Genomic DNA, 26,029 nt, shown 5'->3' with positions numbered 1-26,029 from the left:
CCAGTTCTGAAATTTCTAATTTGAATGTCTCTGTTGAGTTTGAACTAATTGTGTGCTCATTAAGGTGCAGAAGTCTGGAAAAGGGAAGAAAAGCTTTAAACAGCTATAAATCAAGTTTTGTACTTTAGTGAACTCAATTTTTTTTTATAATTTCTTCAAAAATGCTTTCATTTTGATTAAATAATAGTCAGAAATTTTCCAATTACCTTCTCTTAGCCCAATTAATTGTGATAGTTACATGCTCTGAATCCTTTTGAACCTGTAATTCTATACCTAGCAAAATACTGTGAACAGAGGTAATCATGTATTTTTTGTGGCAGTTATAATGAAATATATGCAAAGTCCCTTGCTTAAATCATATTTAGCAGAAACTATTGAAGAAGTTTAGCTCTTGTGTTAAGATGAATGTTCCAGAATTATGTAATGGTTTCACAATCATAACTATAACTACATTCTTTCACATCTGGTACATTTAATGTGTACTCAAAGTACATTTACAATAAATGACTTGTAGTGAAAATATAAGACATACAATAAAAGTGCTACACATGACCTGTATGAGTCTATGATCATTACTTATTCACAAGGACATTTTTGATAGAATAAACTAAATAGATTAGATAGGCATCTATTATTAGCTTAGTATCACTAAAATAATGGGGTCTATATTAGTTTGCTGAAGTCACTCTTCAGTGAACACACATTCATTAACCCGTATTCAGTAAAAATCACTTCCACGATTCACTGAATACTCCCAGGGTGAAGAAATACTTGCCCTACAACAAAACATTACCCTTTTCTCCACTGTAGTGTGATCTCAGAATTGGTATATATAGTGGGAGGGTGGGGGGTGCAGCCCCCCACATTGGGTGGTGTGGAGGGTGACGACTCCAACTTGGGTGGGTTAGATTTAGCTAGATTTGGGTCCGTTGTGCTGCAGGGCAAGTATTTCTTTGCCTTGGGAGTATTCAGCGAACCGCAGAAATGATTTTTGCTGAATATGAGTCAATGAATGTGTGTTTGCTGAAGAGTGACTTTCGGCACACTAATACAGACCCAATGAATCGGCCAAAGATATAATATAGTTGAATTAGACTCAGATGTGTGTGTGTGTGTGTGTGTGTGTGTGTGTGTGTGTGTGTGTGTGTGTGTGTGTGTGTGTGTGTGTGTGTGTGTGTGTGTGCACGCGCTAATGCATTTGTGCCTCAGTTTTCTGATATCCCATCTAGAAATTGTCTGTCTTTAAAACATGACCATGAGCATGATATAGTGATATAGAATTGCTCAAAATTGACAGTCTGAATACACAAGTGCTCAAAACATATGTACATATGTACTGAAGTCTGACAAGCTGAGAAATTTATTCAAAAAAAACATTTTTTAGATGGGGCAAGTCCCTTCACCCTCATGAGGGGGATTCACCTCCATACCTCCCTTACTTTATTTTTTCTTACTGCAGGCAATACAACTCCTGTCTTAATATTTTTCTGGGAAGCTGAGAGGTCAGAGTAACCACTGTGCACTGTAGTTTGAACACTGTTATCTTGCCTCTCTGTGATGTGAGCAGTAGCATGTGCAGCTGTCACCGCAAAGTATTACACATGAGTACTTGTAACATCAGTACCTGTGACACAAGCAACTGATTATTACTCTGACTTGCTAAAGTGGATCCACAAAATGAGCACACACATCTACATTCTCTACTCTCAGACCTCATTCCATTGATTACATGTTAATGCTTCTGTTATGATAGTTGCTGCAAATTGAACAATGAGTGCGCCTTACTATTCAAAAATGAGTACATTTACTAGACACAGCATTCAGCAGGTCCATTGTAAATCAGGCAGTACCCATTGCAAAGAAGTTCAGCAAGTACCTAGATTAGTATTAGCATGAGGCAGTGGGAAAACAATTGGTAAAGTAACTCTCTTTTCCATTGGAACTATGGTCACTACAGCTATGAGTCATTTTCCAGATAATATGCCCAAATTTAACTTTATCTGAATCATGCTGACTCTTACTAATATCATGATGCATTAAAACTGGCACTGCTGTCATCTGCTGGAGGATAAACCTACAGACCAAAATTACTGAGAACTAAACTGCCTATCTAAAAGCAATCTATTTATGGAGCAATTAGATTACTATGCCTTACAAGAGATCAGCTGTCCAATCAGACAGGTCAGGGTCCTAAGTACTATGTCTTCCAAGTGATCAGCTGTCCAATCAGACAGATCAGGGACCTAAGTACTGTATGTCTTACAAGTGATCAGCTGTCCAATCAGAGAGGTCAGGGACCTAAGTACTGTATGTCTTACAAGTGATCAGCTGTCCAATCAGAGGGGTCAGGGACCTAAGTACTGTTTCTTCAGTAAGTATAAACATCAGTAGATGCATAATGCAGGTGAAATAAAGGTAAGCACAGCATTGCATTCAACAGAATAGTCACACAGTATTCTACTAATTAACTAGTATGCAGTTAAGAGCTAGCTGTTGTGCTTTTTTGGTTATATCTACTCAGAACACACCACATGTAGGGTACTGCCTTCTCCACACTCATAACCTATTTCTACTTCTGGCATATAGAAAAAGCCCCCATGCCTTGTCTTTGCAAGCTAAACCAAGTTTGTTACTCACTGCAACTTCCATGTAAAAAGTACAGCTACATATAGATATATATCTGTCCTACTTACTCTTGTATGTAAATTAGCTTTTCACTCAGCCTAGTCTAGAGTTCTGCTTGTCCCATTTCTCCTAAAATAAGTAACTAATTCTCTGTACTCTTTATTTTACAAACAATGGTAATACTTGCATATTTGCCAGTTTAAAATACTCAGACTCACAGTGTTCCTAATTGTTTCACTTATTTTAAGTCCTTTGGATGAGGTGTTAAAACTAAGGTTCCATCTGCCTGAGGTTATGGTAGCTCAAGTGGAAGCAAAGGATACCACCACACATCAAAACTGGAACAGGAATTTCCACAGCGCCATGGTCAAACTTTTCCTAGTTAATATGAATACTACCTCAGGCCTCTGCTGAAGAGAGGCCACTGGCCTAACAATAAATTGTACATAAAATTAATACAATATATTGCAGCTCTGAACTATCATTCCATGTTTTTCTTTTAATGCAAACTGAAATTAATTGCTGTGATCTTGCTGTAATAATGCCGCATTTCTGTTTTGGGACCTGGGACCAAGGGTGAGATACAAATAAATATATAGCACACACACAAAGCCAGTCTTCGAACTTCTTCTCAAAACACAACTCTCCATAACCAAAAGAAGTTATGGAAACATGTAAATGACATTGCAAACAGAGCTACTCCCAAAGACTCGCTTCAAAACATCATTCCTACCTCATCTGGTCCTCTCACTCCAAATAACCTTCTGGAAGAATATCCTGTCTGACTTTCCACCATTTTTCTTCACAGCCATCACCAGCAAAGGCAGTAGTAATGTACTTTTTAGTATACCCTGTTTGTTCCCTGGGAGTAATGCCCTTCATCCCTGGTTCACTTATAAAGACCAAATCATTACCTCTCAAACACCCAGCAAAACATGCCTCATTAAAGGGATTATTTTCCAGCAATGGAAAAAAGCCACTGTTAACAAGATCAGACCCATTCCAAAACCCACTAACTCCACTTGTACCAATATCAGTCCTTTCAACATTAGTGAATACACTACAAAAACTACTGCAGAACCAACTTAACCTGTATCTGAAACTTACAAAATGTTGTCCTCCAAAATCAGAGTTTTTGCTCAGTACACAGCATAATGACTGCAGTTTACATATGAATACATGACATCCTTCTAAACATAGAAAGGGAAAAATCACAGAAGCTGTCTTCAAATACCTGACAAAGGCATTTGATACTGTAGATCACTCAGTTTTAGACAGTCCCTCTTAAATGTAGAAACCAGCTCACAAGTAATAAAATGGCTCTAAAACATCCTAGCAAACACATCATTCTCTGTTTAGTTTGGCTCTGCCATCTCCAAAACTGTCCGTTCAACAAAGGTGTCTCACAGAAGTGCATAATATCCACAATGTTATTATATTTATACATTAATACACTTCCTTCAGCCTGCCCATTATACTCTAGGGTGATGTAAGGTTGCCACCCATCCCATTATCAGTGGGACACTAAAGGGTTGAGCTGCCTCATCCCGTTGCCTGCTGTGGAAAGTAGTGGGACTTGAATAGTTATGTTTTTCGATTGCACTGAATCACTGTGGAAAAGCCACAATTACTTCTGGCTTTTCCACAGCAATTCAGTTACATCACCAACCCGAACCTGTTGTCAGACCTATTCCCTGTTAGGTTCAGGTGCTATAAATCATGCAGCAATTGGCTGCAATTCATGAAGGGGGTGGGGATTGGGGCAGGAAGAGCCCTACATAGATAGCAGCTATAGAGTGGTTTGTTTTTAGTGCTTTTACAGCCACTAAAGAAAAAGACTGAGATTTGTTTTTATTTTCCCCCCAGTGAGCCAGCCAGCCATCCATTCATCCAGCCATCCAGCTATCCATCCAGCCAACCTACAATCCAGCAATCCATTCATTCAGCCAGCAATCCACTCAGCCATCCATGCAGCCATTAATCCATACGGCCATCCATCTATCCAGCGTCTGTATCATATCATCGAAGATGCAAAATGTCAAATGCTCAATGGAGTGAAAATTCCGAAATTTGAACTATGTATTATGGGGGCTGCACCACCCACACCCCCTGCTACATATATATATATTCCAACTCCAAGATCGCACTAAAGTGAGGAAAGGGCAAATATCCTAATTTTCACTGTACTGCTATCTCAAAAACAGAAGTTTGAGTTTTCGGCACTTTCACTATTTTGACGTTCGACATTTTGATTTTGTGTTAATGTGATGTAGATCCTCCATCCAGCCATTAAGTTATCTGTCAAGCCATTAATCCATCAGCTTCTACTCCCACCAACTAGCTAGCCACTCCAGCAGTCAGCCAATGAGCTAGCCACTCCAGCAGCCAGACATCCAGTCAGCTGCCACTCCAGTAGCCAACCAGCTAGCCACTCGAGCAAGCTAGCTAGCTACTCAAGCAGCAAGCAAGCTAACTAACTGGCCACTCCAGCAGCCAGCTGTTGTACTCATAATCTCCTTCACCACTCCTATGGTGATGTCATGGTAGCAGATGTGGCCAGTATCATATTGGCCACACAGCCATGCTCCACTTTGGCCCACTTAAAAGATGGCAACCCTATGGTGATGATGTGGTCATTTACTGATCTGGCCCCTTCACTTCCACTATTACAGACCTAACACAAACTGATCTTACAAACCTTAATTAATGGCTCATTCTGAATTTAAAAAAAATATATATGATGTTTGTTTTTTTCCAAAAAGTGAAAAATGCTCAACCAACTAGCTAATCACTCTTAAGAATAAATAAACCATAGAAAATGTCAATAACTTCAAAAACTTATGACAATGCTTACACACCCTCATTCAGCATTAATAGTCACATCCACATAATGAAACATAAAATTAACAAACTTCTATTCTGATCCTGAAAAATCTCACACTTCCTATCCTCTTGAGAGAGGTTTGCTAGAGGAAAAGTAGGTCTCCTTCCACGTCCTGAATATGTTCTTCATCGAAATACCTCCACATCAAAAAAGCAAAATCTGACTGAACTCTCTGTTGTGGTCCCATGAACCTGGGAATACAGTCACAAATACATTGCTGATACCCTCTCCTTCACAAAATTCATGAAAAAAACTAAAAGCATATTTATTCAAGCTACCCAAGTGTAAATGCTTCACTAAATGAAATGTCATATAAACACTACTATTTCTACTGCATCATTATAAATGATCTAATTATATTGTTGTACAGATTTGTTTTTAATTGTTTTCAGGAAATCATCATGTGATAATCGATAAATCCCTTTGGTCTTTTGCAGTCTACACTGCAAGGAGCTGTCTCATTTTTTATGTATTCACTTATTATTATATATTTACTTAGATCATTTTAAGTAATCTCATACCAAGACTGAGGCTGAAATTGGTCCATGTGGATTAGTAGTGTGCTACCTTGGTTGACAAATTAATAAATAAGCAATACATATAGATAGACAGACAGAGATAGAGGTCTAGATAAAACTTAATATAGATATAGGTATTTAGATATAGCTTGCTGTACATATGTTATTATTAAAAGTTCTTTGGGCAGCGCAGTTAGGCAAAGATACCTATTAAAATTACTTTACTATTGGGAGTGTAGGTGTTTTTCTTAGATCATTGTTTGCCTTGAGCTGAGCTATACCCATTGGTTATGTCCCTGTACAAATCCAGACTAATCTCATACTATATCCCAAATACCCACTCTCAAGACCTAATTCCTGCTCTATCTGTGTCTTTTTAGATCAAGGCCTATCCTTGGCAAAAACATATCTTATCCTAATAGAGATAATTTAAAATACCTAGTTAAATTCTTCTGCATATAATTCTAAAGCATCCTACCTAATGGCGGGCAACAAGTATTGTTTAAACTGTAAGCATTGCTGAACTGTTGAAACTTGAAGTATGTATTTGTTTAACAATGACTTTCTAGTTACTAATGAAGTATTGTACGTAAAGTCTAAAATATCTTATCTAATGCTTGTAACATGTTTTTTGTATAAACTGTGAAGATTCCTGAACTGTTTAAAATTTGTAGTATTTAACTATATAACAACTAGTACCTGTATGTCAGTAGTCTAGTAATCTCATGGAAATTATCTCCCCAAAACTCTACTGAAAATGAACATAAATCCAGTTAGACTATCCCGGTCAACAAATGTAAAATAAAATGAAAAAAATAAAATAAATATACTTAGAGTTGCTTTCTACATCCTACTTATCATTGAATCCATTGGCTACAGCAATATGTAGGTTTATCTTTTACACAACAACACTTAACATTCATTCAGAGATGAGCAGTTACATTTAAATCCATTTACAACTTTACTAATCAATGTATGGAGAATTAATATAGCACTGTAAATCAGAAAACATAAAGCAAAAAAGAAATAGGCAGCATTATACAAAAGTAACAAAACTATATAACAACAGTAACACATACTGTACCTGGGTATAGTTAATACTTGGTTTACATGTAGCTTTGTTTAGTCTGTGAGGCCAGGGTTGTAAAACTATTGTAAAAAATGTGTATTTTTTATTTCAGAATGTTGACACATTTGTAAAGCTAAATTTAGGCTCTGTAATATGAAATGTGTGTGCTTCCTACATCACAAAAATGTATGTAAAAGTGTGACTGTTCTCTCTGAATGAGAAAAGACAATGAAAGAAAATTAAATATTAAAAAAAAAATTTTGGATTTGAAATGTAAAGTGCAGCATTCTTTAGTTTCTTTGGTGGGACATAATTGTGTATATATAAATAAGTTACATGAGGATTTAGAAGTAGCACAAAGAAGGTACATAAATAGTGTAGTTATAATATACTCATGGCTAGCTCTGTAAATGAAATAAACCACTATTGTGCAATCAGTTTATAGATGCATTTTCTTTAAAGTTAGTTCTTCTCTTGAATGGGAATTTACTAATATAATCTAATGTGGTTATTCTGGCTCTGCCATCATGACTGAAATGTGATAGCAATGCATAAATCAAGTATTAGCCACACCAAACCATGTGTTATGGCATAATTAGAAAATGTAGAACAAAACAAATCCAAAAAATGGGTAGACTTCTCGGATACAATTTATTTAAGTGCTTTTCATCCAACTGTATCGTTGGACTTCTTCAGATAAAGTTCGTTTTCTTTGTGTTTTTGTTTTATAATTAGAAAATGTGCTCGGAAAATATGGAAAAAAAAAACAATTGATTAATAGGCTTTCCAAAGGAGGGAAAATGTGCAATGAGAACTCATAGAAAAGTAAATGTGCCTATTTTTGGCCAAAATCCATATACCATAAATGAAAACCTTTCTTTTAGAACTAGAGAAAAAAAAAGTGTATCCAGAAGTTCGGCCAGAAAGTAGCTAAAAATTTTAACTTTTCAGCTGTCTTCTGTTTGCACATTTATGCTCAAGATTAGTTCTTGTTTTGTTTTTGTTTTAATTGCAGTGAGCAAAAAGAAGAAAAACAGGAATCCTAGCATAAGTTAGGGTAGTGTCTGTTAGCAGGAGGTGTTTCAGCTGTCCTATGATAGATGAGCACACAGAATAACAAGCAATATTCTTGTAAGAGCAAACGTGTTGCATGCATAGCTATATTCTCAGGAGATGCCCACTTTTACACTAGTAAAACAAACAAAAAAGCTCAATAACACAAAATCTGACAATTTATTTTTAATTAAAGATAGCTCAAATTTTAAGAAAAAAAGGTTTACAGTAGTGAATAGTGTTGAGAATATTTACAGGTTTAGAGATTATGATGCTGCTATAATCCCATGTCTGTTTTATTTTACAAAAAACACACATATGTAAACAGTGTTAAGTTTATTGTACTGTTATGTCATGTGGCATGGTTTAAAAGTTTTAAACTGGGGCATTGAGTATGTATGCAATTCTTCTGAAGAAGCTTCTTATATGTTGTGGGATTAAAGCATTTATGCTATTATTAAATGTCAAATGATTTGGCATTTTGTGTGGGTGTTTTAATTTGTAATAGTATTTACTATTGGGCAATTGTTTAGAGACTTTTATTAAACAGTCAAAAGTTTTGGCAGGTTTTGTGTATTTTATTTGTCCTTTCAATGCCTCACCTAAACAAAGCTTTTGGTTCTTGTATAATATTATAAATTTCTATGTGACCCACATCAATGAATTGAAGAGCTACAGCTATAATTTCTGAATCATTAAAGAAAGAACTATTAATTAAAAATTCAAAACCACATTTTTTTTACTTACTACAAATGTTACATAAATTCTTCACCAACCAATTGGGTGTTCCCCCACCCCACCCTTGTGCTGGGTGGTCTTTTCTCAATAAAATTGATTTCAGATTTTTTTTTTACTCTGTCTTAAACCTGCCAAAACTAAATACACCACCACACACTTTCTGCAATCATGACACATTTGCAAGTTGAACAGATTACTTCTCAGACTTGCAGTCCATATAGACTAAAATTTCCCATCAACTTTGGCTATGAAGTACTAATTTTTAGTCTGATTATGCATAGCTCTTTGTTGACCCTTTATTACAATTGATTGAAATAGTATTAACAAAAAAGAAAAATATGTGGGACAATTAATATCTGCAACTAAATGGTAGAGTGACTGGGGCCTCATTTCCCCTTTTTATGCAGATTTCATTTTTTTGAGGTTATTGTTCCTATATGATAGTAACATAAATACTTTCCAATGTTCAAGAGTTGATCATAGACCTCACCAGAGATCATTACTGTCCTCTTTCCATTTAGCTAATGACCAATATACTTTTTCTGCAAACCAGAAATCAACCTTATTTTTAAACTAATTAATACTATATACCTCTCTAATTTCCAGAAGCAAGGAGTTTGGTCTTTTTTCTTCTTCTCTATCTGGAAAATAATTGATTCCTAATATTCAATGCATCACCTTGACAGCTGCAAGGAACTTATTGTTTCTAATACATTTAGCATGCTGTAGAAAATTAGTCTTTAGACAGCCAAGATCTGGATAATTTAAACATCTATTAATGCATATGATATCTCCCCTTAACTGACTATTCATATGGAAAATCAAATAAATCTGTATTTTTCTTGTAAAGAACTTCTGGACTTTTTCTAGTTCTATAATAAATAACCTGAATACATTATAACATAAGTCTTATAACTGTTTAAAATAGGGATCATAATCAATTTATCTCAATGAATGCATGCATTCCTATAATTGAATACATATATCTTATGATTTTGTTCACACGGTGCTTCAAATTCAATTATTTATTAATAGGAATTCCTATATCTTCATATTCTAGGCTCTTCATAATGATAGTACTTCACATACCATAAGGATAGGTCAATTCATTTCTACCATATCAATCATCTCCCACTTAAAATTATTGAAGTGCATACCACTGGACTGAGCCCAGACATAGCAATCATCTAAATAAAAGGGAATTTGATATTGACCCTAAACTGAATTTACGACTTCAGTAATCTTGGCACCTTTGGCAAATTTCCCTACTCAATGTTTGATTGCAGTTGGAAACAAAGACATGTATATATGACAGAGATAAGGGTCCAGACATGAGCCTTGAAGAAAAATCCTAGATATTATAAATTCTTTGAACATGTACCCTTGGATAGTTACTTTTGCTGTCCTATTACATAACCAACTGAGTAATATGATTAAAAGTACAATGGTTAAATTTCAGTCTGTCTCAAGGCTTTAATAATTTACTGATGATGAATCATATACAATCCTTAGATAAATCAAATATATCTCATCAAATGTCAATTCCATATTCACAAACTCTATTGCATTAGAATATAAACTAATATTGTTTTTATGGTAGACCTTTCTGAAGAGAATCCATTGAATTTTGTATTACAGCTAACAAAGTTCTCTCAAACCATTTACTAATAAGGCTGTATTTCTAGAGGGGCATCAATTCTTTTTACAAAAAATCCTTTATTAGTGTGTCCTTGGTTTGACTCATTTTCAAAAAAAATCAGCACAACTTCATCTCTGTGATTCAAACAACCATCTTGCTTATGTTATTTCTCAGTTTCACTGTCAGCACTTAACTTCTATGCTTCTTTATACTTCACAACTTCATGTATCCCTACATTAACCCACCACCGCCATCCATCTCCTCCTCTTCTTATTTTTATAATACTGCCACCTGTTTTTTTCTTGCCATTCTCATAATTCATCATTAGCTCTGTATCCTTGTCTATGCTCAGAGCTTCTGCTCTTATTGTACTTCCAATTCTTTTTAATCTCTCTCTCTCTCATTCTCCATAAATCTTTTTTTCCTTGAAACATCTTTTGACTGCCTTTCTACTTTTTTATGATAATTCCTTCACCTCATTCTTTTCCTTAAAACATTCATTTAGCTTTCCTATTATTCTTATCTTTTTCCAGCCAACCATTTTCTTCCATATCCTTAAGCCACTCTTCCCCTCCTCCTCCTTGAAGCCTGACCCAGTGTCTTTTCTATCACTTTTCAACTCTCTCTTTCCCCTTACATTCTATCTCAGATTTCACATGTACATGATGGGGAGTTACTTAATTCTCCTAGTTTTGCTGTCCTCTCTCTACCTCCTGATTCTGACTCAACTGTATCTGACCTGCTTGCTTGCATCATTCCATAAATTCAGAAAGCATATCTATTGATCTAATGTTGCTTTCTTCAAGTATTCTTCCACCTTTCATTATCTGTTATCTCTCTGCTACTTATTATCGTTCCATTTTCAAAATAAACTCTCCAACCCTGTCTCATTTGTAATAATAAATTACACCCACTATTGTATACTCCAGCACCTGTATCATATTTTTCCACTCAACAAACTCATCCCCCCAAAACTCTTTATCCTCATTCTACTGTTTTGTAATATACTCATTCCATTTGTACATGGTATCCATAGTCACAGCTTTTCATCTCTGAACAGGTTTATAGGCACCACAAACTGTACAAAAAGACTAGCAGTGTCTAAACGTCAAGCTAACCCTCATCAGCACCACAACAACCAGGCGCTCTAGAGGTGAACAGACACTAATGTAGCCCAGGAATTAAAACAAAATACAATAAAACGTATATAAGCACCCGCCTCCCCTCCTTCTTCACTCTTTTTCATTTATGTAGTCTGGCAGTTTAACCACTTCTTAAGGACAGTGCCATTCCTGTTCCCCCACTCCCTTATATATCACTCCTGTCTGCTGTATAACAACCCCATTATCATGGTTCCTTTATCTTTTTTTTTTTCTTAAAAGTATATCTATCTCTATCCAAATATTTTGCTAACTTAACCCACTTAGATGTATGTTACCCACATTCCATGTCATAATTATTACTTTTCTTCCACCAAATGTGTCCTCCTCCTTTCCTTGGCACAACCTATTTCCCTTCAGTTGCTTTAATCAAATGTTAGAGCATGCATAATAATATCTTAAAGTTTTGAACTTAAAATGGGAATTAGCAGTAGTTGTTGTTCCATGCCAACTTTTGTGCAAAGACCATTACAAGACAGGCTTTACAATGGGATAGCAGGCACATTTATGCAACAGCAAGATAAAGATGTATTAAGTAAAGGTGTACCCAACATTTACATCCACAAGAGTCAGATAAAACATCCTGAAATTTTTTCATATATCTGTATTAAAACCTTTACAGTATGCCAAGAAAAACAATTATACCCGAGTATTATATAAGCACACCACATAGGAAGTCATACTTCCAAGGGTTTACATCTGACAACACATTTCAGAAAATGGGAATGTACATATGCATCTTCATTACCCTGTGCATCCAACTCTTCAGCTTGTTGAAAGTACATTAAAATGAATAAACATTGCTATACACAGAGGTGCAAAGCATGACAGGGTAATGTGGAGGGAGGCAATAAAAATCACAAGATATTGCCATAAGCTGTGTACTTCCATTTAGCTTGTGTAGCATTTGTTACCCATCACCAGACATTGTGCAAATGTAGAGGTGGAAGATTAATGATACAGAAGGGATAGGCTACATCAGAAGGGTGACATGAAGGCAAGAACAATATAGATTATGAAACAAGGAGGATTATGGTGGCTCATAAGAATATGTTTGTATGTTTCTTGACCTTCTGTAGTATGAGTGATTTGGGTAATAGCAGGGGCTAATAAGACTGAGTAGTAATTTGATCTTCTAACTCTTCCATCCTTACTGGTATATAAACCCTGTGTCTGGAAAAGGTTGTGCTTGTATTTACCAGGCTGTGGATGGTAATTCATTACTGAAACTAAGCATAAATTCCTTACGATTGCAAGAGCAGGATAAGTTATTTCTTACACTTATTTCATTGAATTGCACTTCTGTGACACTTATAATTGTGCTACACCATTAATCTACTACATTTTGCACTGTTATAAAGCTTTTTTTATTGTTTCACTGCATTTATGTACTGTTTTATACTGTTTTAATTATATTTTTCATTGTTAGATACTGTTTCATTAGTTTAATTGCATGTTTACTGAATTACTTAACTGCTTTTTCATACTGAGAGTTGTATTTTCTGTTTGTGAGTGTTCTATCCATGCTTTTCTTTGCATTTTTTGATTTTTTGAGGTTTCTGTGTTCTAGTCTAGTCTGTTTGCAGTTAAAAGCATTCTCTAGAGTCTGATTGCTCCTTGATCTGTTTAAAACTTTCATTTAGTGGCTACAGCTAGTACCTGTAATAGTGTGCATTACTATAATTGCATTTTTATTTAATTATTAAATTGTAAACTGCTTTTTCATACTGAGACTTGTATTTTCTCTTAGTGAGTGCTCTTTCTATGAATTTAAAGTCAGGTTTCTGTGTTCTGCTCAAGTGGCATAATCTTGATAGAGGCCTGCTGTTGTCCAGGCCTGGTAGTTTTGTTTGTTGAGTTTCCTGTGTTTCTGGCGGCCATTTTCTGCTGATAGTCTGTTTTCATTATTATTGAGAGTAACAGGGTTTCCTGACCTTCAGTAGTATGAGTGATTGGGTAATAGCAGGGGCTAATAGGACTGAGTAGTAATTTGATCTTCTAACTCTTCCATCCTTACTGGTATATAAACCCTGTGTCAGGAAAAGGTTGTGCTTGTATTTATCAGGCTGTGGATGGTAATTCATTACTGAAACTAAGCGGAAATTCCTTAAGATTCCAAGAGCAGGATAAGTTATTTCTTACACTTATTTCATTGAATTGCACATCTTTGGCTCTTATAATTGGGCTATACAGCTAATCTGCTACATTTTGCACTGTTAAAAAGCTTTTTGTACTGTTTCACTGCATTTATGTACTGTTTTATACTGTTTTAACTGTATTTTTCATTGCTAGATACTGTTTCGTTACTCTAATTGCATGTTTACTGAATTACTTAACTGTAAACTGCTTTTTTATACTGAGAGTTGTATTTTCTATTTGTGAGTGCTCTATCTGTGCTTTTCTGTGCATTTTTTTTTTTTTTTTTTTTGAAGTTTCTGTGTTCCAGTCTAGTCTGTTTGCAGTTAAAAGCATACTCTAGAGTCTGCTTGCTCCTTGATCTGTTTAAAGCTTTCATTTAGTGGCTACAGCTAGTACCTGTAATACTTGGTGGCTTTGCAGTTGCTCGCCCATACTGTATATTTGATCTGTGACACTCCTCCCGGTCTAGTGTCATTAGTTCAGTCAATCTAATAGAGAACATTTGTGAAGGCCAACCCACTCAGATTCTTAACCTTGAATTAACTTCTGATCCAGCTTTCTCCATATCCACTTTAATGAAAAAAAAAGTCTAAGCTTGTTACCCCCCTTTCCTGTAACAAGTCTAGTCCAGGCACAGATTTGCTGTATTCAAGACTGTTTGTAAGCTCCTGAGCCCCCCCGCTTAACTAGGGTTAAATTATTCCTGGCGCCATAAAGTCTGCTCTTGAAATTCTCCTTTGCAACTAGCCATCTTGTTAGTTTTAGCACTCAAATCTGTTTCTTTGAGCTCAGCACTTGTTCAGAACTCATTGTAAGCAATAAATAAGCTACAAATTACTACATCACTCAACTTTCCTCACTTGTCTAGAGGAAAACTATTTTTAGTACTTAATAAATAAGCAACTATCCAGGCATATCTAAAGGTCAGCTCCCGGTGTTTTTGCCTGTCTACCTGATGAATATGGACATCTTGGGGCAATGCAGCAATTGCCTTATGTACACAGACAACCCTCTCCTCCTACCACCCAACACTACAACCTGTGAGAGATGCACTTATATAGCCAAACTGGAAGCAAAGCTCTCTTCACCGAAGCCTGGACTAGACAGTCAAGAGGAGAAGGCAAACACTTGCACCACACCACATGTATCACATAGTCCCTCAAAACCTACACCACCAGAACATACATATAAAAGCACAAAACACATGCCTACATTCACAGATGCTCTCAATAAAAATCTGCCCAAACAACCGAAACCACCAAAGCAGAAATGACAGCAACCTCCATGCCCCCAACACAACCTGAATGACACATAGCCCACAAACTCAGTGTGCCACTCAACTACAGCCCAAAAGGCATAACGTACCCAACACTCTAGCCATAGGTGACTCTATAGTCAGGCACACTGATGTTCCACTCACCAGGCTAAACAAGAAGAAAGTTACTGTCAACTGCCTGTCTGGTGCTAGGATCCACCACATAACGCACGCACTCAGGTCACTCCACAACAAGTACAAATATGACTCTGTCATTGTCCATGTTGGTGTGAATGACCTGAGATGTACCTCCCTGGACTACATGAAAAGAGACATGGAGGAGCTCTCCGATCTTGTAGCCCAGACAGGTATGACCCTGGCCCTGAGTAGCATCCTGCCATCACCCAGAATAATACCACAGTATAAGGACAAAATGGTTGACTTCAACAATTGGCTATACTTCTGGTGTCATTCTAAGGGAATCCAGTATCTGTCTGCCTGGGATGACATGACCGACAGACCACAATGCTTTGCCAGAGCTGGCCTGCAACTGTCACCCTTGGGATTCAGGATACTGGCAAAGGCTCTTGCCACCCCTATAGTGCCTTTTTTAGGCAAGGTTCAAATGACAAATTCACCAGCGTAACAGGTAAAAGCAAGCAAAAGCTGAGGGTAATGCTACTCAATGCTAGAAGTCTAAACCTCAAAATGCACTCACTCGAGGCACTCCTTAAAATGGAGAACATTGACATCTGTACAGTGACAGAGTCCTGGTTAAAAGCTCCAGAGAGCACCCCTGCATTACCAGGCTATTCATACTACACCTTTCGGCCACCTAACCTGGACCACAACACTAAAGGCGGGGGCATGTCCATATTCATTAAGGTTATCCACACTTCCAGGGTAGTTGCTCAGCATAATGCATCCAAGATGATCCAAGTTTAACTAACTCTGGGCAAGACCACAATCCAGATTGTAGCTTGCTACAGACCCCCCACCATGCCCCAGGATCCCCACTCCTCTTTTCTTGATACACGTGAAAATATTAGGGTACAACCCAACAACCTAATAATAGGTGATTTCAATGACCTCACCATTAACTGGGAAAACTACTCATGTACCAACTCTTTTGCTCAACGTTTTCTGGAATTCATAAATTCCAACACCTTGGATCAACTTATCCACACCCCCAACAGGGGCAGCAATATCCTAGACCTGGTCATCACCAACATGGGTGACCAGTGTTCCACACCAGAGGTCAATTCCTCATTGGTCAGGTCCGACCACAAGCTAATCACCCTAGACATCCACATCCTGCCCCCACCTCTCATTAGGGAAACAACCATAAAACATTTCTCGAAAGCCAACTTCATGCTTCTTAAGGCAGAAGTGGCAAACTTCACAACACCAATGCAGATGGACAATAGAGGTATGACTGCCGACTCCTACACAAATGCACTTTATCAGCACTTACACGAGTACATGGATCATGCTATCCCTAACAGAACCAAGATGCTATCCTCCAAAAAAAGGATGTCAATCTGGTGGTCTTCTGCCATAAACAAACTCTCCAACAGAAGAAAGAAACTGTTGCAAAAAAAGTAAAATCTCATGATTGGAAGAACTCTCTGGTCAGCCTCAGTAAGAAGCTATGATCCCTCATAAAATCCTCCAAAGCTAGTTATGAAAACAAAATTGCCACTGATTCTAAAGACAACAACAAAGCATTCTATAGCTATGTCAAGAATCTCAATGGCAACACTCAGATCTGCCCTGAGTTACAGCACAATGGCACTAAATATACAGAACCAACTGATATTGCCAACATCCTGAAAATAGGTTCCGTGCTAACTTAACCCCCTAAAGGGCCCATCTCTATACCAGAAGAATGCAAAGTTCCTGTAATCACAGCTGTACAGGTAAAAAACCTCACTCTCCAAAGCCAAGAACACAGCATCCATGGGACCTGACAACATCTCAGGCTGCCTTCTACATGAACTACAGAATGAACTGGCACCCCACCTGAGTACCATGTTCAATCATAGCCTCACCTCAGGCTTTGTGCCCATTGAATTTGTGCCCATTGAATGGTGCACCACGATGGTTATCCCACTCCACAAAGGGGGAGCCATGACAGACCCCAGGAACTACTGCCCCATTAGCCTGACAAACTTGGTCTGCACAGCTATGGAACGTATCATCATGGAACTCATAAACAAAGACATTGGAGATCTCCAAACTCTGGACCCCACACAGTTCAGGTTTGTAATAGGCAGATCATGTCTCCTAAACCTAATAGATTTTTTTGAAGCAGTCACCAAAGCCATAGATGAGGGTAAGGTGGTTTACACAGCCTATCTAGATCTCGCCAAGGTGTTCAACACCATCCCCCACTCTGGAATTATAGATAAACTCATTAAACTAGGTAAAAATCCCTATGTCATAAGATGGGTTGCCAACTGGCTTACTGACAGAACCCACACTGTGAAAGTAGCAGACTCCAAATCAGACTTCAGACCAGGGACAAGTGGAGTACCACAGTGTTTTGTCCTGGGTCCTCTCCTATTTGATATCAACTTCTCTGAAGTACAGGCTAACACAGAAGGTCTTTGGCTAACTAGGTTTGCAGATGGCTGAAAACTAGGAGCCATAATCAAAACTCCTAATGATGTGGACATCCTACAAAAGGGCCTCACTGAGACAGATGCTTGGTGTCAAAGCCATGGCCTCAAGCTCAATGCCAAAAAGTGCACTGTCATCCCCTTTGGTAAAAACTCTGTACCCATGAACTACTACATAGGTGGTAGTCTACTTAACACCAAAAGTGTGATAAGAGACCTTGGGACACAGGTGGACAGTAGTCTCTCCTTTGATAATCACATTGCCACAGTGGTCAGGAAATCCTTCTTCGTGGCATACCTCATTACAAAAGGTTTCTCATCCAGAATAAAAGAGGTCATTGTTCCCCTCTACTCATCACTCATTAGAACCATTATAGAGTACAATGTCCCATTTGGTATGTACCTCACAAGACATCTACAACAACTGGAAAGGTCACAGAAATGCCTCACAAAGAGGATTACTGGCCTCAAACAGATGCCCTATGCAGACCGTCTCAAAAAACCCAGCTTTACTCTGTCACATATCGCCTAGTCAGAGGCGATCTCTGCCTAACATACAAAGCTATGTCAAACCCAGAGCTGTTGGACATGCTCCACTTAAAGAAATCCCAATCCCTCTGAGCTACACGCTATAGGGACCTAAACCTTGTCACCAAAATAAATAGAACATGCTGGAGGGATAGATTCCTGTCCCAGAGACTTCCCATACTCTGGAACAGACTACCTATCTATGTCAAACAGAGCTCCTCATTAGCACTCTTCAAGAAAAATCTTGATGACTGGATGGGAAATAGGAAATTCACCCCGGGGTCACTTCTGTGGCTCTGCTTGACATGGGCACAGGATAATAATTTTTTTGGGTGGCAAAAGCCAGGGTACCTTTTTGGCTAGGCTTATATAGGCCCTAGGGCCAATAGCCTAGTACCTACCTATGAGCCTATGAACCTATGTAGCCAACTGGTACACATAAAATAGTGCACTAAAAACAATCAGTAACACTTAGCTAATGGCTATATTAGGACCCTTGAAATTAGTTCAACATTGTTCTATACAAGTGAGCATTATCTTATCATGCCACAAAGAAATTAACTACTTCACAATCTTAAAATAACACAACTGAAGTACAGTGGCAATGTACTGTAGCAGAAGGGTGACTAGACAGAGAGACAGACAGATGCAGAGAGGAATAGCAACAATATGTTTTGGGGACATGTAGGAGCATCTGTATGGTATTTTAGTCTTACTTATTAAATCATCATTAATCTGTCCTGCTCTGTACAATAAAGTGATTGCTATAGGTAGAAATAAGGGGTAAGAGACAAACATGAAGATATAAGCAGGATAAGGTTGGCTTAAGAAGTATCACTGTTGGGGCATCAGTGTTTTTTCAAATGATGTCTTGCTGCACTATTCCGATGATATGTTAATGGAATGTTGTATATGTTAAGAAATAACCCAGCCACTGGGAATGCACAAGCCAGTGCATTTCTTTGTGCCGGTCCCAAGCCCAGATAAATGGGGAGGGTTGTGTCAGGAAGGCATCAGGCATAAAAATTCTGCCACATAACTTATGGTGTGAAAATGTCATATTTCCATACCGGATCGGTCGAGGCCCGGGTTAACAACGACCGCCACCAGTACTGTTAGCCAACAGGATGCTGGCGGAAATTGGGCTACTGTTGGTCGAAGGAGAAGAGGAGGGCGAAGGCATGCCTGAAGGCAGGAAGAGAGGAGGAAGGTTAGGAGTGTAGCAGTGAGGGTAGGAACTTTGAATGTTGGCAGTATGACTGGTATAGGAAGAGAGCTAGCTGATATGATGGAGGGAAGGAAGACTGACATATTGTGCATGCAAGAGACCAGATGGAAGGGAAGTAAGGCCAGGTGTTTAGGAAACGAGTTCAAATTGTTCTGTCATGGTGTGGATGGCAGGAGAAATGGGGTAGGGGTTATACTAAAGGAACAGTATGCCAAGAGTGTTTTAGACGTGAAGAGAGTGTCTGACAGAGTGATGTTTATGAAGCTCTAAATTGATGGTGTAATGATGAATGTTGTTAGTGCATATGTTTCACAAGTTGGGTGTGCAATGGATGAGAAAGAGAAATTTTGGAGTGAGTTGGATGAAGTTGTGGTGAGTGTACCCAAGGGTGAGAGACTAGTGATTGGAGTGGACTTTAATGGGCATGTTGGTGAAGTGAACAGAGGGGATGAGGAAGTGATGGGTAGGTATGGTGTTAAGGAGAGGAATGCAGAAGGTCAGATGATTGTGGATTTTGCAGAAAGGATGGACATGGCTGAGGTGAATACGTATTTTAAGAAGAAGGAGGAGCATAGGGTGACATACAAGAGTGGAAAAAGATGCACACAGGTGGATTATATCCTATGTAGGAGGGCCAGTCTGAAGGTGATTGGAGACTGTAAAGTGGTGGCAGGGGAAAGTGTAGTTAAGCAGCATAGAATGGTGGTCTGTAGGATGACATTGGTGATCAAGAAGATAAAGAGGAGTGTGAAAGCAGTGCCAAGGATTAAATGGTGGAAGTTAAAAAAGGATAATTGTGAAGTGGAGTTTAGGGAAGAGTTAAGACAGGCACTGGGAGGCAGTGGAGAGTTACCAAATAGCTGGGTAACTACAGCAGAACTAGTAAGGGAGACTGCTAGAAAGGTGCTTGGTGTGACATCTGGACAGAGGAAGGAGGACAAGGAGAACTCGTGGTGGAATGAGGAAGTACAGGAGAGTATACAGAGGAAGAGGCTGGCGAAGAAGAAGTGGGATTGTCAAAGAGATGAAGAAAGTAGACATGAGTATAAGGAGATGAGGCGAATGGCAAAGAGAGAGGTGGCGAAAGCTAAGGATAAGGGTATGGAGAGTTGTATGAGAGATTGGACACTAAAGAGGGAGAAAAGGACCTGTACCAATTGGCTAGACAGAGAGACAGAGCTGGGAAAGATGTGCAGCAAGTAAGGGTGATAATGGATAGTGAGGGAAAGGTACTCACTAGAGAGGAGAGTGTGTTGAGTAGATGGAAAGAGTATTTTGAGAGGCTGATGAATGAAGAGAATGAGAGAGAGAGAAGGTTGGATGATGTGGGGATAGTGAATCAGGAAGTGAAACAGATTAGCAAGGAGGAAGTAAGGACAGCTATGAAGAGGATGAAGAATGGAAAGGCTGTTGGCCGAGATGACATCCCAATGGAAGCATGGAGATGCTTAGAAGAAATGGCAGTGGAATTTTTAACTAGATTGTTTAATGAAATTTTGGAAAGTAAGAGGATGCCTGAGGAGTGGAGAAAAAGTGTTTTGGTACCTATCTTTAAGAATAAGGGTGATGTGCAGAGCTGCAGTAACTACAGTGGGATAAAATTGATCAGTCACAGCTTGAAGTTATGGGAGAGAGTAGTAGAAGCTAGGTTAAGAAGGGAGGTGATGATTAGTGATCAGCAGTATGGTTTCATGCCAGGAAAGAGCACTACAGATGTGATGTTTGCTCTGAGAGTGTTATTGGAGAAATACAGAGAAGGTCAGAAGGAGTTGCATTGTGTCTTTGTAGACTTGGAGAAAGCATATGACAGGGGGCCTAGAGAAGAGTTGTGGTATTGTATGAGGAAGTAGGGAGTGGCAGAGAAGTATGTAAGAGTAGTACAGGATATGTACGAGGGTAGTGTGACAGTGGTGAGGACTGCAGTGGGAGTGACAGATCCATTTAAGGTGGAGGTGGGATTACATCAAGGATCAGCTCTGAGTCCTTTCTTATTTGCAGTGGTGATGGACAGGATGACAGATGAGATCAGACAGGAGGCCCCGTGGACTATGATGTTTGCAGATGACATTGTGATCTGTAGTGAGAGTAGGAATCAGGTTGAAGAGACTCTGGAGAGGTGGAGATATGCTCTAGAGAGCAGAGGAATGAAGGTTAGCAGGGCTAAGACAGAATATATGTGTGTAAGTGAGAGGGAGGGTAAAGGAATGGTGAGGATGCAGGGAGGAGAGTTGGTAAAGGTGGACGAGTTTAAGTACTTGGGATCAACAGTTCAGAGTAATGGTGAATGTGGAAGAGAGATGAAGAAGAGAGTACAGGCAGGGTGGAATGGGTGGAGAAGAGTGTCAGGAGTGATTTGTGACAGACGGATACCAGTAAGAGTGAAAGGGAAGGTCTACAAGACAGTAGTGAAACCAGCTATGTTATATGGGTTTGGAGACAGTGGCATTGACAAAAAGGCAAGAGTCAGAGCTGGTTGTGGCAGAGTTAAAGATGTTAAGATTTGCACTCAGTGTGACTAAGATGGATAGGATTAGGAATCAGTATATTAGAGGGTCAGCTCATGTTGGACAGTTTGGAGACAAAGCAAGAGAGACAAAATTGCGTTGGTTTGGACATGTGCTGAGGAGGGATGATGGGTATATTGGGAAAAAGATGCTAAGGATGGAGCTGCCAGGTAAGAGGAAAAGAGGAAGGCCTAAGATAAGGTTTATGGACATGGTGAGAGAGGACATGCAGGCAGTTGGTGTGACAGAGCAAGATGCAGAGGATAGGAAGAAATGGAAAGAGATGATCCGCTGTGGTGACCCCTAACGGGAAAAGCCGAAAGATAATGATGATGATGTATATGTTAAGAAATACACAACATTTACAGTTTAATATATGAAAGGAATATGACATGTCATGAATTAAATGACTTACAGCTGTCACTGAACACATGAAACTATACAAAAACATCAGGCTACAAACAGGGTAATTAACTCAGCACACCAGGTATGAACTCCTCCTTCATTGCATCCAGCAGCCTAAGATCCCTTTAGTCTGCTTTTACTGTATTTCCATAGTGCGAGGGATTTAAACACATTTGCATGAAAATAACCTAACCACTGTGGATTATTCTGAGATCCTCATCTTTTGCAATAAGAAGTTCATTGTCACTCAGCATTGCTACGCTGTGCCAAACTCCAGTCAAATGTCAAGGACATAAAGTGAAGTCCTTTCCATGCACCATTTCTGGTCAAGAGTGTTGTGTGTGAATCTATTTTCCGAAAAGATTAAATATGTGAAAAGGAGTGGATGGGATAGTTGTGAAAATAAAGTTGGCAAGCAGAGAGTACGACACAGGGGAAAAGATACAGGAATATGCAGGAGGGTCATGGGAGAGCACCATCGCTATTGATGTCTTCAAAACATAAATGTGCAATTGTGCACTTGATTTCATGACTTTACAGAATCACCAGACCAGTGATGGGTGACAACAACAGAATAATGTTGGGTGATGGTTGACAATGACAGAATTATGTTTCATGGCCAACTGGACCAAGTCAAGTGTGTCAAGATGACACACAGGCAAAGTGGAGACCTATGTATGCGATGTAATTTTTTTGTGGGAAAGGCACTTATTTTTTATGATTTATTTTCTTTAGGGGGAGGAGTGAGAGAAAGGTGCTGAGGAATGACAAGATCAGGTAGGTAGTGTAGGTTAAGAAGCATGCCCAGACAGGATGTGCAAGACAGACAGGGATGGTGATGGAGACAAAAAGTTGGGGAATGCCGTGATTAGGGATAGGTAGGGGACATCAGAGGTGCACCAATACCCAGCTTCAGAAAAGTGAGAATCTAGTCATCACCCTTAGAACTGTCATCAGTGCCTCCTGCAGCAACTCTCTGGGTCAGTGTCAAATATGGCATCATCTTTGCAATGTGATTCAGCACCTTTTCAACCCTGCAGATACACGCATAAAGGCTCCTCTCCATTATATCCTCCACCAGCCTTGTTAGCTCCTGTCAGGTGACAAAATCCCCACCTTTACTACTGCTGCCCTTGGAGGGTAACACTGCACTAGCATCCTGGACAGAGACGCATAATGCAGTTTGGAGCAGGTAGGGCCAGGGGTTGTGGGGAAAACACTGAGAAGTTGTGACCCCGAGGTTCTGGGTGTTAGTGCTGTCATCTGTGGAGGTATGTCAGACGTACCCCTCTGTACTGTTGATCATTGATTTTTCAGCAGCAAGTTATGCAAACTGAAGACTGTTAACAAATTATAATCCCCCCCCCCAAAAGAAATCAGAAAATAGAGAGAAATGGAGGGGAGGGATACAAAAAAAGATAAATGGCATGATGCAGTAGTATATTTTTTCAATAAACGTTGTTTGGCAATACATAATCATAATAATTTACTGTTGCATACTTTTGACACCTCCACATATGATGGAAAGGTATTTATGTGTCAGAAAATCAACAAATCTCATTGCTATGATATAACAAAGAGCAGCCTTTATTTCTCCATTACAAATAGGAAATATGCATTTTAATTTAATAATTGCAATTACCATTTTCCAATTCTTCCTGATATTTTATAAATACCTATCCAATAATAAGTGATTGCTGCTTCTGGGTACTGAACCCACACACAGTTAAGCTGGTGTTCTCATTGTCTAATGCAATTAACAAGAATTATTAGGGAAAGCAGGCATGCTTGAAATGAAGGTTGAAGCATGCCTGCTCAATATGCTGGTGCTTGATGCAATGTAAATAAAGTTCTGACTTGAATTTTGACCCAAGTGGTACATGCCACATGCCTCTTTGAGCCAAATGAATCTCTCCTGGTGTGCCTTATTGTTTATTGTGATTTCCTCTGCAATTGTACAGAACAAAAAGGAAAGAAAGAGGTGTGAAAGCATGATGAGTACCTGCATTGTCTGGTTAAATCATTAATGCCATATCATATGCAGGTTATGGGACAGTATACTTGCACAAGTGGGGGAGTGTTTGCAGTCTGAAATTCAGCCTCACATTGGCTTAGAAGGTCCTGCTTGTGCTTCTTAAAGTCACTACAATGGTGACAACGTTGTTCCTCAGTGTGTGGAATGTCTGATGCAGTGGAGACAGCCTTGCCTAAGCTATTCAAAGCCTCAGCCTTATAGTGAGACCCAGTATAACCCCCTCTGCAGTGGCCTACAACTATAGCACTTTACAGGTAATGTCACAAATATCCTGGGCTCCTTAGCCTTCCACCTTTGACCTCTAAATGTAGCTCCATTCTCTCCCCACCAGCTATGTCTGCAAACGTCAAGCTTTTTAAACAATAACACAATGGTATCACAAAATGTGAATAAATATGCATTCAGACTACTCTCTGTAAATGTATCTGTGAAGTGGATTAAAAACATGCATCAGCTATCCCTTTTCTCTAAGCTCCCTGCACTGAAACTTTGTGCCATTGAGAAAGTTACCAGATAGGTATGTATTCTTCACTGAGTACTATCCAGAGTGCCGATGGCCACATATTGACACTGGGCTGATTTGGGTATATAAGGCAGTCTAAACTATTTTTTCTTTTTCCCTTAAGTTGTAAAAATGAATTTTGCACTGTGAAATAGAATGTAAAGGCAGAAGGCAATATTTATCAAAAGCATTAAAATGACTCTTTTGGGAATAACTTGAAGACACACAAAATAGATCACAGTGTATATGCAGCAATGAGCACACCAAGTACTACATTACACTGATACATTCAGATGTCTCATATCTCATTACCACATCAGTACTATCATGTATGTTTATCAGTATGTGGTGTTTAGCTAATGCCATGGAAATGGAGAATGGTGCAAGGAACAGCAGACATGCTTTTATTGTTCTCACTGCACACCCAATTGATAGTGACATCATTTAAAATTACTTATCTGTCAGTTTTACTCAATACTGACCTTACTTAAGTTTCCCAAATGATCACATTCATACAACAAAATGAGTGTCAAGATTTATTAAGAAATCGCTGAATAAAATGATCTGGGATCCCCTGTACAGTTTCTCTAAGTTCAATACTTGTATTCCACAGAAATAGGAGTATAACAATTTGAATTTCTACACACAGTACTGTCCAGTCTGCTGAGAAAAGCACAATTCCAGTCTTCACTGCATTACTGATGGCAGTCGAAATAAAATTTGTCAGTTTTAACCATGGGCAGTGAAATGCTATTCACTGCTATTGACCACTCTGCCAACCAACAGACTACAATGCCAAATGATGTTCAAATGCACAAGGAAAAAATGTTGATCAAATATTTTAAATGTACATTTTACATGTTTAAGCAACTATATCATCTTGCAACAGGAAACTGTATGGATTTGAACACTCAAACAAGAGTAGTGATAACAATCATTTAAGGGTATTTCCCATATTTGCTACAGCCAAATACATGTATTAGCAAGGAGAAAACCCATATTTGTAATGATATTGTGACACTTATCAAGTCGCGTTGAAAGTGCAACAGAAACAAATTATGAAAGCTGCCCTTTCTCATTTGACAGTAAATGTCTTGATGATTGGGATATTGCAAACAGGATACAC

The sequence above is a fragment of the Protopterus annectens genome, chromosome 6.part1 (assembly GCF_019279795.1).
Source record: "Protopterus annectens isolate FY-2018-M chromosome 6.part1, PAN1.0, whole genome shotgun sequence".
NCBI classification, from domain to species: domain Eukaryota; kingdom Metazoa; phylum Chordata; order Ceratodontiformes; family Protopteridae; genus Protopterus; species Protopterus annectens.
The sequence above is the reverse complement of the archived record's forward strand: the minus strand, read 5'-3'. Positions refer to the sequence as shown.